The sequence below is a fragment of the Sylvia atricapilla genome, chromosome Z (genome assembly GCF_009819655.1).
Source record: "Sylvia atricapilla isolate bSylAtr1 chromosome Z, bSylAtr1.pri, whole genome shotgun sequence".
Lineage (NCBI taxonomy): Eukaryota > Metazoa > Chordata > Aves > Passeriformes > Sylviidae > Sylvia > Sylvia atricapilla.
Genome location: NC_089174.1, coordinates 6,712,754 through 6,727,980, shown reverse-complemented (window position 1 = coordinate 6,727,980; position 15,227 = coordinate 6,712,754). Strand labels below are relative to the sequence as shown.

Here is a 15,227-nt window from a genome sequence, read left to right as displayed (position 1 = left end):
CTCAAGTCTGGAAAACATCAGGGGACAGTCGGAAATGCTAAAATTGCCTCGGATGGTTTGGATCCAAAGTGGAATAATGACTAATTCCAGGGCATGAGGGCAGTTACAGACAAGTAGCTGGAGCTGGGGATCTCAGAGGTCTTCTCCAACCATAATGACCACATAAACGTTTTGTAAACTCTTGGGAAGAACTCCCAGCATTCCTGAGCCTCCTTTAGCCATTTCCAGTGTGCAGCTCAGGATGAGGCACCATGTCAGCTCTGTCACTTCCACCCGAATGACACAGGAAAAACAACTTCAAAATTGTCCCAGCATTATCTGGAAGAAAGGTTCTGGCCAGAAGAGTCTTCCTGGATAAACACATCATCCCAGTTCTATCAACAGTTTTTGGAGCAGTCACCACTAATTTAAAATCTACAATTTACAGACTTGTTTCTCTTTAGGCACTGACAGCAACTTTGCCAGTATTTGCTGCAGGACACGTCAGAACAAAAAGTCTGTGCATTTCTTCATTGTAATATTAAAAAAATGAAAAGATTTAATGAACTGAAGATATAACTTTTTCATTGGAATTGTATCCTTTAGTCATGTTATCTGTTGTGCAAGTGTGTTGCAGTATTATGGATTTAGCAAGTTTCAAAGTTCCTGTTGTCTCACATTAAAATATTTTCCTGTAATATTAAAAATCTTTCTCCAGAAAGATCTCATACAGACTAAATGGGAAGAACACTGCAGACAGGCATGGATCAGCTTCATTCCACTGTTCAGAGAAAAAAACCAAACAAATTTCATAAACAGTGAAAAATAAATTTATAACCCCAGACAGAAGCTGTCCAAAAGGCTCGATTTTCATTACAGTAACTACTGGATTTAAGATGAGAAAGTTTCTATTCCAAGGAGCTTATTACTTAAGTGGAGACTTTATTTTCTTTTAATACAGCATGCCTGACTTAGAAAGAACAATGTGTCCAGGAAGGAGAGCTTGAAATTCAGCAGAGACTTCCTGATTTCCAGGTTCAGCGCCTTAAATAACCTGCCAGCCTGATCCTAAATTTTCATTTATTGCAGCAAGTAAACTACTCTAATATTGCTCCTTACTAAAAGCAGTATTGTATAAAAACCTAAAGCTTTACTTACACTTTTTTATACTGACAGAATTATTGATTAGTAGTATAAATAATATATAATATATAAAAGTATAGCAAATATATTTTCTCGGAGCAGGGGGAAGACTACACGTTCTCTGATAAAGAATTTATTTATTTGTTACTGCCTTGCCTTAAAATCCAGATCTCCTGCAAACTGAAGCTTTGAGTATTTTACACTCCACTCTGTCAGTTCAATTTTCCATCACTCATCTCCAAAGGCTGTTAAAAAGAACAACCACAGAGCCATCTCAAAGCCATCCCCAACCTCAGGCTAAGGAATAACCTTGTCAGAAAGATCCAACCTTAATGATGACTCCCAAAAAACCCAGATATGCCCCAGGCAATTCTAAAGCAAGAAAAACTGGGGAAATAAGACCCCAAGCTGTCCTCTCCCACCCATATTTTTCCAATAAACAGCATTAACAGGATGTTGAAGGTACCATCCCAATCCTAAAACAGTTTGTGCCCCAGGACCACACGTGAGACCTGCTGGGTGGACTGGGTTTACTTTGAGCGAGATTAAGGCAAAGAGAGATTTAACAGAAGCTCAGTTACAACCTGAGCTCTGGAGGGACCACCCCCGCTCCATAAGTCATCTGTTCCCCACTAAATCCATGTTTTGATTAAAATCCTGGAAATCATTTATAACGGCCCCCAAGGGAATTAGGCCACAGCATCTTGTGGGAAGTTTGGATTCCAGCCAGGAGGGCAACACAGCCTTGAGCCTGAAAATGCTCCTCATGATTTACCCAACAAATGGGCTCAAATGTTGTGACTATTCAGAGCCTGATCCAGGGGTGGCTTTGACCCAGGTGAGGTCTGTGATCCCAGGAAAACAAAAAATCTCAACAAAATTCCACCCCAGCTCCACAAACACAGGACAACGCTTCCACACTCTGCTACAAATGTTTGTGTTTAGCACTGACCAAACTGCAGAAGGATTTTTCATTTAATATTAATGCTCATCCCTCAGGCAACCGTGAGACCTCAATGCTCTTAAAATTCTCCCTGGGGGAGGATTAAGATTGGGATGGAAGCCCTCATTTCCCAGACACCAAAATCCCTAAAAACACCCAGAAACAGCAGATCCAACACATCAAGGCCACAGGAGCTCTGACCTGAGGGATCCTATTAACTTTCACCCTCCCTCACCCCTCTGGATCGGGTTCCTGAGGGAGCGTGCCAGGAAAGCCATCAAACAATTGTCCCCTGCAGCCTCCCACAGCAACTCCCCAGCACTCCAGGATTGTTTTCCAGCCTGAAACTCCATCTCTCAGGATTCCAGGGGACAGACAAGGCCAGTGCCCACCCTCCAGGCTTACACACGTTTTTCCAGGGGCTGCACAACTTCTTGCTGCTCTTCCCAAAAGAAACTCCACTGGGAAGAGCTGGGCAGAAAGGCTCTCTCAGTGCCCAGAACGCATTTAATTTGATTTGAGCTGTTATTTAATATTACGCTCACAATAAGGTCATGCCTGCCCTCAGCTTTATTCATTTAGGAGGCCTGTAAAGTTGGCAATAACAGTTTCTATAACGCAAACATGACATAACTTTTAGATAAATATTTTCCTTCGTTGTTTTAGTTCTTTTAAGGCTTTTCTCTTATTGCCAGAAAAGCAGAGTTGAATCCTGAGCACTTGTGTGCTGCTTCCTATGTGCCCCATAAACCAAAACCCAGGAGGTTCCTGAAAGGTCCTATTCCCAACCTAACCTCAATACTGCTTCTGCAAATGTTCAGAGAACTGAGCACCTCAAAGGACTGAGCCATTAAGGGGCTTCATTCTTATTTCAGCTTAAAAAATAAAGGGATTAAGGAGCTTTCTAGCTGCAAATATGTTGTTACAAAAAGGGAGAGAGAGAGAGAGCAAATAATTAAATGTAAACCCACCTTTTTTCTACCTGTTAGGAAGGTGACGCTTTCTGGAATAAGCCAAAGTGTTCATTTTAATGTCTTAATGCTATACAAAGCAAAAAAATTTCAAGCTTAGATGAAAATGCCACTATTAAATGCAATTTAACAATGGACTTGTTTTAAATGTGATTTTCTGAGTGCAAAACTGTGAATTTAAAACCACATTATTCTGGGGTTTTTTAGGTCTTGAAGCATACCAGTTTATTTACACATTAACCACATACTATGGAAATTCTATATCCAAATGGTTCTCTAAATCACTTGGAAGCTATAAAAGTAACAGACACCACAGTCCAGGGAAAAGAAATCCCAAAAAACTTCTGCCCAGAGGCACAAGTCAGAGCACAAGCCCTTGTGTGTGCCTCGAATTCTCCCCTGAACTGGTCAGCAAAAAGGCAGCTGGAATTCCCACCTGGAAGTACCACAGAGCTGGGCAGATGAAACAAAGAGATTCCAAGTGCGCCAAGGTTTGCCTGCTGGGAACTGCAAGTTCCTACAAGGGAGCTGCACCCGCTCCCAAGGCTCTGAAATTCAGAAGGATCTGCATAACTGAGCACAGCTGTTCTCCATGGGACAAGTTTGTCTAGAAGTGGAAGGTAAAACTGAAGGCATTTTATGATATTTTTTCCCCTGAAAATAAAAAAACGTTCTGCCCATTTACCAGATTCCAGGGGAAAAGTTCTGTTTGAGAGCTTGGAAGCAACCCAAAGGAAAGGCTGTTGTATGTGCAGACACGTTCCCTCCAACAGGAACACATCATTCCACAGCACCTTGTTCATCCCAGTCCCTCCCTCTAGCCAGGAACACCCAGCTCATGGCAATGAATAAACATTAAAATATTTTTAAAAGCTTTTTTAAAAGAATCTTCCAGTAAGGACCAGGAAAACTGGGGAATTTAAGTGCACCCTGAGCTCTGCTTTGTTCTACGCCATGTGTGTCCTAACCTGGATGAAATGTCCTGGGATTGAGGCAGGAAAGCACCAAAACTGAGTCCTTTTTAGTGCCAGATTTGGGTGATACCTCCATGAATTTGGGGAGCATTATGGGATGGCAGACACACACAGCTGGTATGAGACAGAGGTGATCCAAAATCTCTTTCCCAAATGCTTGCATTCCGCATCCCCACCAATTTATTTGCTTTAAACTCGACTCAGGGAGGGCAATCATGCAGATTATGAAAACCAACAGCAACTAGGGCATTTCCAGGAAAGGCTCCCTACCATGAGACAGCTCAGAGCAGTCACCTGCTGTCTAATCTAAGAAAACAGGAGAAAATCAGGATTTCACAGGTGGAACAAACAGAAGTTTGCTCCCAGGTTTTTGCAGGCTCTAAGGAAGCAAAGGCTGATTTTCCACCAGCTCTGATCTGCAAATCACCAGTGCTGGATGCAACACAAACAGGCCTCTCCCATTTAACAACCCTCTTAAACCAGGACTTCAAGCAGAAAAACCCAGCAAAAGCAAAGGATTTCTTCAAATTGGAGCAGATTAACCAAACTCTGAGCAAGGACGAATTATTTTGATACAGCAGCTGAAGACTTTTCCTTGCACAACACAAGAGGTTGGGGCTGTAACACTTCAGCTGAGCACCGGGTAAAATTAGGCTGGTTAGAACAGGTTATGCTTAAACCCAGGGCTAAAACACACCAATAAATGACTGCAATTACCACAGCTGAGCAGTCTCGTGGCGTCAGACCATGTGTATTTTTTTAGTTCGTGGAAAATGCAAGGGGAAAATGCAAGTGTGAGATCATCCCCATGAGGCTGGAGCAGGAACACTTCCCTCTGTCCGGGTGACTGACCAGGAGCAGCACAGGACCACTGCCTCAGCTCAGCTGATGGCTGGCAACACTGAAATCATCTGCCTCTGTATCTGAGCTTTGAATATTTATCTGCAAATCAATGGACCTGCTGGAAGTTTGGGGAGTGAATCACATTTTTATGTAACTGCCTAAGTAGAAATTATCACTTTTGAAGAACCTAAGGATGATAGTTTATGTAAGTTTTTATTAAGTTTATATTTTAAGAAACCCGGGCATTAAAAAGCAAAAATGACAATTTACAATACACCAAAAGGCTGTTTACATAATATCTTCCAAATCTAAATAGTTCCTCTAAATAATTCTCATCCCTCGCGCTGAAATGGACAAAAATACACACCTCGGTGACCAGATTATAGCTTTTTTTAAAGCAGAATCTGCTTAAAATCAACATCAACATCTTGCAAGTCCTTCAGGAGCATAAAACTCCTCGTATGCAATTATTAAACTGCCTTCACTCCTGCAAGTGACTGGAGATGACAAACCCAAGTGACGCATCAGTGGTCACTTTAATACCTCACTCAGCAGAACTGAAAGCAACTGATTCCCATAGAAGAGATATTAATGCTGAAGTTACTCAACAGACAGCAGATGAAAAAAGTTCATCTGAATCTATAAACTTGGATTTAACCTGATAAAATGCTCTTTCTCCCAAAACACCTGTACAGGTCCAGAGAATGCAGTGTGATTATCACTTCTTTCTTAATGTTGTGTATGAAATTCACCTGCTGATCTTGTTTCGCTTTCCAACATTCCTCCCCAAGTTTTTGACAAATTCCTTTCTGCTCTTCCAGCAGATCAGTTCCCCGACCTGACCAGTTCCACGAGAAGGAACTCAGTTCCATGACCTCCACTGGAGCCAAAGGATCTGAGCAAGGCACTACCAAGAACGCTGTCACCCGCTCCAGCTGTTCCCTACACAGGAAATGCATTTGGCTAAAAACAGAATTTACTTTCTTTATCCAAAGCAAATTATGCAATTCTCTCCAAGAGAAAACTTCCAGCTAAGTGGGTGAAGGGAGAAGAAAGAGTAAGAAATGCGAAAACAGAGATAAGGCTGCCACCTTACAAAATCAATAATGTTCCTGTGGAACCTGAAACTCTTCTTACCTCAGGAACTCAATCAGTTCTTCCTTCCCTAACTCAATTTTTCCATTTGATAAGAAGTTGTCCAGACTTTCTTCCAGAAAAAAAAAAAACGAGTCCTAAGTTCAGAGGTCTGTCAAATACATTCATTTCAACTCAAAGTGTTACTTACAGACTTACTGAGAAAATAAACACTCCATAAAATCTGGGAGAATCCTAAATTCTGGATAATTACCGTTGTCACTTTCCTGACTTGGAATTCCTCCTGGTGAGTGTTCCAGTGCCCGCTGCAGAGTGAGCAACGTGTGCTGTCCTCAAGCTTCTTTCTGCAGGCAAAAAAACCCCACATTCTCATGTTATTGCCCTGGCAAACATGAAATCCAAAGAAAAAAAAAAAGCTGCATGGAGCGTCAGAGATTCATGGAAAGAGCACGAGCCAGGAGGGGACAGGCAGCGGCAACTCCACTGGGGCTCTTTGGATATAACTGGATTTATTTAGTTATCTACTCGACATCTGTTCTACTCCTCTACATGGCAATAAAGACAGAAAAAGCAGGTTCCAAATGTACCCAAATTTAAACTGTGATGCACACATTTCCCTCCTGATAAGGGACATAAAAGGACATAAATTGTACATAAAGCTGGAAATAAAATCCCAGTTTGCTGTTATGGGACAGCACAGCTTTATTCTAAAGACTGCTCCACGAAAGATGTTCCAGCAGAAGGAAATGAACAGCTCCAGAGTTGTTAAACCACTTCAGACGCTGTATTTAGTAATGTAAAAATCACCACCTTCCTCAGGCTTCATCCAGCATGAAAACACTCCCTAAAATATCAGCACACTGAGCCCTCTTTTGGCCCTCCAAACACAGGAAGCCTTTGCAGGGATCAATCAATCCTCAGTACTGTTTTTCACAGAACTATTAGGGTTGGAAAAGGTCTCCAAGATCATCAATTCTAACTTGTCCCTGATCCCCACCTTGTCACCAGCCCAGAGCACTGACTGCCACCTCCAGTCCTTCCTTGGACAGCTCCAGGGGTGGGACTCCAAACCTCTTTGGGCAGCCCCTTTCAGGAGAAATTCCTCCTGAATCTCTAAAGGCAAGACCCAGGCAGGTGCAGTGTGTTCTGCAGTTTTACTGGAACGCTCCAAGAAATGTCCGTCCTGCTGGAAATGTCAGGCTGCCTGGAGAAGCTCCCACACAGCAATCCATTGTCACCAAAAAGGTGATACTGTCACCTGAAGATGCTTCTGAAGTCACAATCTAAAAAAACATTCCTCCTGAGCTTATTTAAATGAGACACTGGAAAATATTGAATATAAAGCATCAGGTTTCAGAGTGAATCCTGGGCAAAAGGAGGCATTTTCCACATCAGTCAAGATCCTGGGAACAAGGGGAGATTTACATTAGGATTGAAAGGGCCGAAGGGCTGGGAGCCAGTGGTCTGTCTGTGCTGGTCAATACACAGAAAGGATTGTGTTAGCACCACTGAAAGAATAAATTATCGCTGCTTTTACAATAAGCTCTTCAAGAATGCAATAAAGAGTTCAGTGTGTGCTCCTCACTCAGGAATCCAAAACTTTTCAGTGAAGGTCTGGCTTGCAGCAAAGATAACAGCTGAAAACCAACCATCTTAACCTTGGGAAGCTTCATGACAATGTGCTAAAAACAGGTGAAAATTTGCACAGGTTCCTGCTCCCACATCCCCCAGCCCTGAGGCCAGAGCCTTGAGCGACCCCAGGTTTAAATACTGAGAGTTCAGACCTGATGCTTTCAGACAGACCAAAATTAGAAGTGAGAAATGTAATTTTTTCCCTCAAGCCCCTTGCCTGTTGCGGGATTACTAATACTGAGGTTTTCTCATCTGCTTTCAGAGACAATTTTAAAATTCTTCTCTGATTCAATGAAATCATGACAGGAAATTAAGAAAATATGGAACAAGGGAAAGAATTCTTACAATATTTCATACCAGCTCCTGACTTTGATGAACAATATTGTAAGAATGTCTTCCCAGTCACGTATTTCCTTCTAAATCTGACAAGTTTCCCAATTGTGGAAAGAGCAAGTCACCAAATAAAAATGCCACTCTTTCAAGCTTAAAAGATAAATTTTAATTTTCATTAAATTTACCCAAGGCCAGACAGAACGGGAGCAGAATACTGGAATTTTTCCTGTCTGCACACTCCATATGAAATATTGTTATTTTGCGGACTTACCAAACCTTTCCTAAAAATAATCATAAAAGATGACAATTGTTGGCAGGGGTGGGACAAGCCCCACAGTTAACAGGATGACAATGCCAACCTCCAAAAATACAACCACAAGGTCATGAAAAGAGTTACACAAAACATTTATATCCAGATTTGGTGTCAGTGCAACATCAAAGAGAGAGGCAGTGATCAAGGCTTATGGCAGGAAATGGATTAATGTAGACAAAGCTGTCTTTATTCTCTCTCAAGGTGAATCCACCAGGAGTTATTGTTTTAGACGATTCTAACATCCAACTCCTCAAAACCACTGAAGAACATGAACGACCAAACCACCACCAAAAATCAGCTGTCCCAAGAGAAGAGCAGGGAAAGGTGGTATGTGTGTACATCCCCAGCCCAAGGAGCTGAAATTATTCCACTGCACTGGAAAAGTGCTGCTTCATTCCAGCTGGAGCCAAGTTTTCCAAAAACTTGCTGCAACAATCCTGAGCTACAGCTGAGTGAATAACTTGTAAGAGCTTGCTCCAGGAGGTGTGTGAGCCATCAGTCCCAGCCCTGTTTATCCACAGGCTGCCCAATGAAGGATCCCAAACTGAGATCCAGGATACAGTGAATTAGTTCAGCTCTCTAGAAAATGAGATTTGATCCCAGCTGAGAACAACCGACTCCCAGACAACAACAGTGCTCCAAAACTTTCCAAGATTTGGAAACAGGAAGGCAAAAAGCACAAAAAAAAAGAGGAGAGTGTAATAGCTGGCTGCTTTTCAACACCCATGATCACACACTGAGCCCTGAGAAAGTCAACATCTTTCCATTTTACCACCTTATCCTTTTTCACAAATTACATAAACCAAGGGAAGGAATGCAAGTGTGGGAAGCAACTCAGGCTTTGCTTCTTACTCACGCAGACACTGAACCTAACACAAAGTACTTTCTTCTACACTGGATCTTAACTCCAAGGTCAATTTATTGGCTTAAAATACAGAGAGGATGCTTCCCTGGTTCAAATGCTAATCTGAGGCTCAGGAAATCTAGATTCAATTCCCTGCCTCACCACATACTTCCTGTGCAACCTTGGGCCATAAATATTTCGGTGCCTCAGTCTTTCCATCTGTGACTGAGACAGTATTTCCCTATCAAACAGAGTGTTGTAAAGATAAATACATTAGGAAAACATCAGGAATCACAGGCCATAGCCATACGTGGAGCGGGCTCTGTTGGGAAACTTATCTGTGTGTCAATATTCCCAATCAGGCAGCATGGAAAGCAAGGAAGGGCTGCCAATGTGAAAAAATTTAACTAGCAAGGGACAGAGAAAAGACAAAGTATCAGCAGAACGCAGAGAAACTGAAACCTCAATGATTAATTACAGAAAACTTCCATCATTCCAACCGAGTTTTAAACAGAAACGAAACTCAGAAACCAGCTGGGCAAGCTGCTGAAGGGAGCAAATACACCTGCCAACAACGCATCACTGCCCCGTTTTCCGAGATTATCACACCAAACACCTCGGATTTGAGGTGGCAGAGGGGCTGCTGCGTCTGGGGGAAAAGAATCCCTGGAGACTGTCCCCGAAGGGAAGCACCCGCTGCTTAAGACCCCAGGTCTTTGTGAAAAACGCATCAATAGGAGCGGGCAGAGAGTGACCGCAGCGGGGTCCCCACTGCCGCTGCCCCCAGGCGGAGAGGGGGACACAGCGGGAACGGGGAAGGCAAAAGATGGTCACCAGCCAGGCAGGGGCTGACAGGAGTGACCTGCCCCTGCCCCAGCCCAGGAGGACGCGGGGGAGGTGTCCGGGACCGGAGCTGCGGAGCAGCCAAGGGGAACAGCTACAAGGCTACGTGGCATTCGCAGGCAGCGGCTGCCGGGGAGGGAGCACGGGGGGGCGGCCAGGGGGGACCTGGGGGGGACGACTGCACATCGCAGTGTCCCAACAAACAGCACCATAAGGAGAGCAAAGCGGGAAAAGGAGACGGAGAGTCAGTGCGCTGGGGAGCGGAGCGGGAATGGGAGGGGGGGAAGCGCGACCCGCGGCAGGGGCTGGCATTAACCCCATCCAGGCAGGATCAGCCCGGAGCCCCCAGCAGCCGGGAATCCCTTCAGGAGCGGCTCCCCAGAACCCCTGTCCCCGAAGCCGCCGGGTCTCTCGGGGGGATGCGCTCCCGGGAGCATCTCTGTGCGCTGCGGAGGGCAGCGCAGCCGGACAGATCCCGGACGTCTGTCCAGGACACCCCGAGCCCTGCCTGCCCTGCACGCCGGGCACCCCATGCCCTCGGGCACTCCAACCCGCCCCGGCATTCCACCCCATGCCATGCCAGTCACTCCATTCCACCCCAGACAACCCATCTCATCCCGCTCGCCCCATCCCACCCCATGTCCCGGGACATCCAATCTCCTTGAATCCTGCCCCCGTCTGCCCCGTGCGCCACGTCCACCCCCCAGTCTGCCCTACAGTCCGGACTGTCCCCCGCCTCAGAACACCCTTTCCCACCCGCAGGGTCCCGCCTGTCCCTCCAGCCGCCCCCGCCCGGCTCCGCGCCACCTCCCGCCCTCCGCTCCGCGGGGCTCCGCTCCCGGCACTGCCCACCGCGCCCCGACTGGGCACCGCCTTTCTCCGCCGCCTCGGGGAACGGCGGAGCCCGGGGAAGGCGCCCCGGGAAGCGGCACCTGGCGGTACCGCAGCGCTGTCCCCGGCACTGACCGTGTGCCCCCCGGGCTCCGCCGCCTCAGCGCCCGCCGCCCGCCCGCGCCGCCATCATGGAATGCGCGCACCGCGCCTGCGCCGCCCAGCCGCCGCCGGCCGGGGGCGGGCGGGCGCGCCAACCAACCACAGCCCGCGCAGATCCGCGGCTCCGGGACACCCGCGGCCGCCGAAAGCTGCGCGGGGGGGCGGTCCCGGCGGGCCGCGGTGGTGGCACCTGGGGACTGGTGACCTGTCTGGGAGCTGTCTGTGCCTCCCAGACACCCCCCGCCACCACCGAGCGCTGCTTGTCACCTTCTGCGCCGTCTGTTGCCCCGGTCACTGTCTGTCCCCCCTCGGGCAATGTCACCCCCAGGCATTGTCACCCCACAGTCACGCCAGTGCTCCACCTGTGTCACCAAGCCGTGTCCCGGCCCCCTCAGGGGTCTCCATCCCCCCCATGCCACGACAAGGATGAGTGGGGCGTTTCCCACTTTGTACGTGCCACCCCACAATTTGGGAGGTCACAGTCCGTGCCTGGCCCTAAAACTGTGTCATAGCACCAAAAGCTTTAATGGTGACAGCACGAAACTGAGGGGATGATCCCAACTGAATGGGCAAAGAGAAGAGGAAGGACAAGCTTCATCACTGGTTGTGCCAGGGGAGGTTTAGTTGGATATTAAGGAAAAATCCTTCATGCAAAGTGTTGTCCAGCACTGGCACTGGCTGTCCAGAGCACCCATCCTGCACAGAGACCCCATCCTTGAGGAGGAGCCCCTATCCCTGGAGGGATTTAAGATCCCTGTGGATATGGCTCTTGGGGACCTAAGTTAGTAGCGACCTTGGCAGTGCTGGGGAATGGTTGGACGCAGTGGTCTTGGGGGTCTTTTCCAACCTGAATATTCCTGTTATTCCATGATCCTGTGTATCCTGACAGGCAGCTCCATTCCCACGTTTAGCCTCGGAGCATCCCAAGCCCTGCTGCAAAGAGGATCAAGGGCAGGGGCTGAAAAAAATGCTCCTGGGCTGCAGATCCCCTCTGGCAAATCTTTTTTTTTTTTTTTTTTTTTTTTTTTTTTTTTTTTTTTTTTTTTTTTCCTGGCAAATAAATCTTACACTCTTCACCTAATTTCCTCCAGTCAGTTTACACCTGTATGTTTCTATTAACATGTTTTAAAAAATGTGCTTCAAACTTGCTTAAAGCAGCAATTTCAGAGATATTCTGTGTGGAATTCAGCTCCATGTGGATGTAAAATAGATGTGACAGCTGTGCTTTTATACAAGCCCCACTAAACTGCGGATCACAGCAGAAAAAGGTCACACTTGACGTTTATATGCAATATAATAAATGTGTATGTATAGTCCATATAATAGACATAGAAAGACTAACCTTTTAAAATGAATGGGCTTGTGTTTACTCCCAGATTGATTTTAGATGTGTTCATAATGAATATAGAAAATTTTATGATGAAATTGTTCCTTAATGTCAGAGAATTTCTCTCTGGAGGCTGTAGAAGGGGTTGATTTGCCAGAACGAGCACCCTGTGCCAGACAGGACTAAAATAAATTCCCATCCATCTTTTTCAACAAGGAGGCCCTGGTAAGAAAGGCCAAAAGTGTTGGTGGCTGCTAAATTTTTGAACAATTAATAGGCTACCTTGTTAAATAAAGGCCAAAACAACTCTCAGAGTAACTTTACCATTAATTTTACTCATATAGGCTAATAAAATGATGAATATATTCCCTGCTAATTGGAAGCAAACAGTGAAGAACATAAAATCTGTTGCATCTGAAAAGCAAACTTTTGTAGGTGAATCCACAGAAAATTCCAGGCGGAGAAGGCAGGAGAAACCTTTTCCTCTTAACAAGACAACTGGTAAAAATCTGCACTGAAATTTCCACCTCTTTTTACCACTTCCACAAGTTTTTCTGCACACGTGTAACTCCTGCCCTGATTCTTTTCCCTGTGGAATACTGCGGATCTGCACAACCCGTGTTTTATTGTGGTTGATAAGAACCTATAAATTTGTCTATAAAGTAGATTGGGACCTTCAGGCAAAGGTGCTCCTTTGAGTCTCACCATGCTTTTGCCCCTGATATTAAACTCTGAATTTCAATGATGACCCCAAATGGAATTGTTTAATTCCAGCTTTAAGTCTGGGAACACCTCAGGAAAGATGGAAGACCAGACCAGGACAGCACCCGGTGAGTGCAGACCTGCTTTAGGAACAAAATTTAGTTACTAATTTCAGCTTTGAGAGAATTCCTGGAATCTTCAGCACTCCGTCTCAGGAATCTTAAGAGCTCCACAGGCTCTACCTAATCTGCAGTGCCCTCTGGATTTCATTCTGAAGTGAAATATTTGGGCTTAATTTTGGGAGATCTCCTGAAAGTGACCTAGCAGATAAGATTTGGAAATCTGAAACGCTGTGCACCGGATAAATTTTGCTGCTGGAAGCAGAGATTCAAGGACTGTTTTGACTTCCCAGGCTCGGTATTTATCCGTTGCCAGCTAAACCTCACAAGTTGTGACTAGTGGTGGTTGTGATCCCCCGTGGTGATGTCCTGTGCCTGATATCCAGAATAAAGGAGGTCCTTGGGAGGGAATGCTGAGCATTCTTTGCTCTGAAAGCTCCTGGACCCCCTCTAGCTTTAACAAGGACAAGAATTCCTTTGTAGATAATAACACAGTGCAGAAAAAACCTTTTCCTTTCCCCCCTAGCCTTTCCTTAAATCAATTATTTTTTTCTCCTTAATTTTCCATTTAAAACGGATCTTATCTCCTAACAAGGTCACTCCAGCAAAGTGGTGGAGAAACTTCTGGAGTCATAGCTCGTTTCCAGTGAGCCTTGGGACAAAAATTCTCAAACCTGCCCACACTCCACAGGCTCCAGGGCTCCTTCAAAACCCCAACTGCTCCAAGCGCAGCAGCTATTCTCACACCATGGAAAAGAAATGACCCAATGTTTGCTGCCTACACCCAGACTGCCACAGTGAGGGAAAACTGTTTTTTTACAGCTGGAACTGGGCAGGGAGGTGAGGCTGGAGGCAGAGGCGGGATGTTCCAGACGGAAAAGCCGCACGGGAGGAATATTTGGCGTGAGGAGCACAGTGACCAAACTGCATGGGAGGAAGGCTCTGATTAAATGGGTCCGGAATTACATGGAACGAGGCTGAGGGCAGCTTTAACTCTATTTTGAAATTCCTGGAGAGCCACAAGGACTGTGCAAGGACAGCGAGCTCCATACACGGAGGCAGCGATTGGATTGGGAAAAGTTAGATTTTGAGGAAAAATTTTGCCCAGACTGTCCTTTCAAGTCTGGAGAGGAAAAGAGCACTGGGCTGGGGGTAGATCCAGGCCAGGGAAAGAGGGATTAAAAATAGCAGAATACAACATCAAAGAACTCTTGGCAAAAGGAAAGGGAAAGGGAAAAGAAATGGGAAATGGAAATGAGTCAGGAGGGAGGAAAGAGAGGACACATGGGAAGAAATCTGGGCTTATAAAGGAAGGGCAGGCTCTGAAATGGAAAAAAAATGGAAAAGGGGGGAATTAAGGAGAGTCTGTCTTAACAAAACAATGGCAAGAGGCAGTGCCAAAAATATGCTCATTCTTCCACTAGAAAATTTGGAATTGCAATCTCATCTTTTTAATTTGCTGATTCAACTGCCCTAGGTGAGTTAATAAAAATAAAGGGGCAGGGGGAAAGAAAAATATTAAAGAAATGGAAAAGAAAAGCCTTTGTCAGATAGGGGAGAAAAGAAAGATAAGGGGAATATTGCAATTACAACGTATCCTGGTCTGAACGTGGTCTGGGGAGCTTGAATAACAAAAACCTGGATGCACACCCTCCTCCATGCCAACACCCCACTTATCAGGGGGATTAGCAGCCATCCTGGAGTTTTAGTTCCAGCCCATAAATAAAAATGTTTGTTTTTCCATCCTTTGACTACAAGAATAACGATTTTGGCCATTGGAACTTGTGCCTGGCAAAGCCTCCCCTCTCCTGCCTTCGCTGCGAGCGTGGCCTTGGAACACATTCCCTTGGTTTTCCCTGGCTCCACACAAACTCCTGCTGTGTGCACTCCAGGAGGGAGCGGGTCAGGGCGGCCTGGCAAATAAACTTCCCTCCAGCAGCACTTTGCTGGGAGCTGTGCTGGGATCTGCGGGAGTAGACAGCGATGCTGGAGCGGATTTTCCACCCGTGTGCGCTGGCACCGCTCCTTCCACACCCGGAGCGTTTTCTCCACTTGTGGGATCTGCTCCACAGGGAGCAAACCAGCGCTCCGGGATGTGAGTCTGGAGAGCAGCGCAATGGGAGAAGCCTGGAGGGCATCCAGAGAGGGGGGTAAGGTCACACGCCCGCTCCTC

At 46.1% G+C, this 15,227-nt stretch overlaps 1 protein-coding gene across 2 annotated transcripts in view; it reads right to left on the bottom strand.

The window, feature by feature from the left end:
• The window catches only part of LOC136374235 (fibronectin type-III domain-containing protein 3a-like), a 38,707-nt gene extending 27,769 nt beyond the window's left edge, over positions 1 to 10,938 (bottom strand). The window contains exons 1-2 of one of the 2 annotated variants that reach the window (XM_066339534.1): positions 10,880 to 10,938; positions 6,202 to 6,292 (exon numbers count right to left, since the gene is read on the bottom strand). The gene's annotated coding sequence lies outside the window, so the exon portion shown is untranslated. Of the gene's footprint in view, positions 1 to 5,990; positions 6,057 to 6,201; positions 6,293 to 10,879 lie in introns of those variants that run through there. The other variant, XM_066339535.1, reaches the window with a different exon arrangement.
• Between the last annotated feature and the right edge of the window lie 4,289 nt (positions 10,939 to 15,227).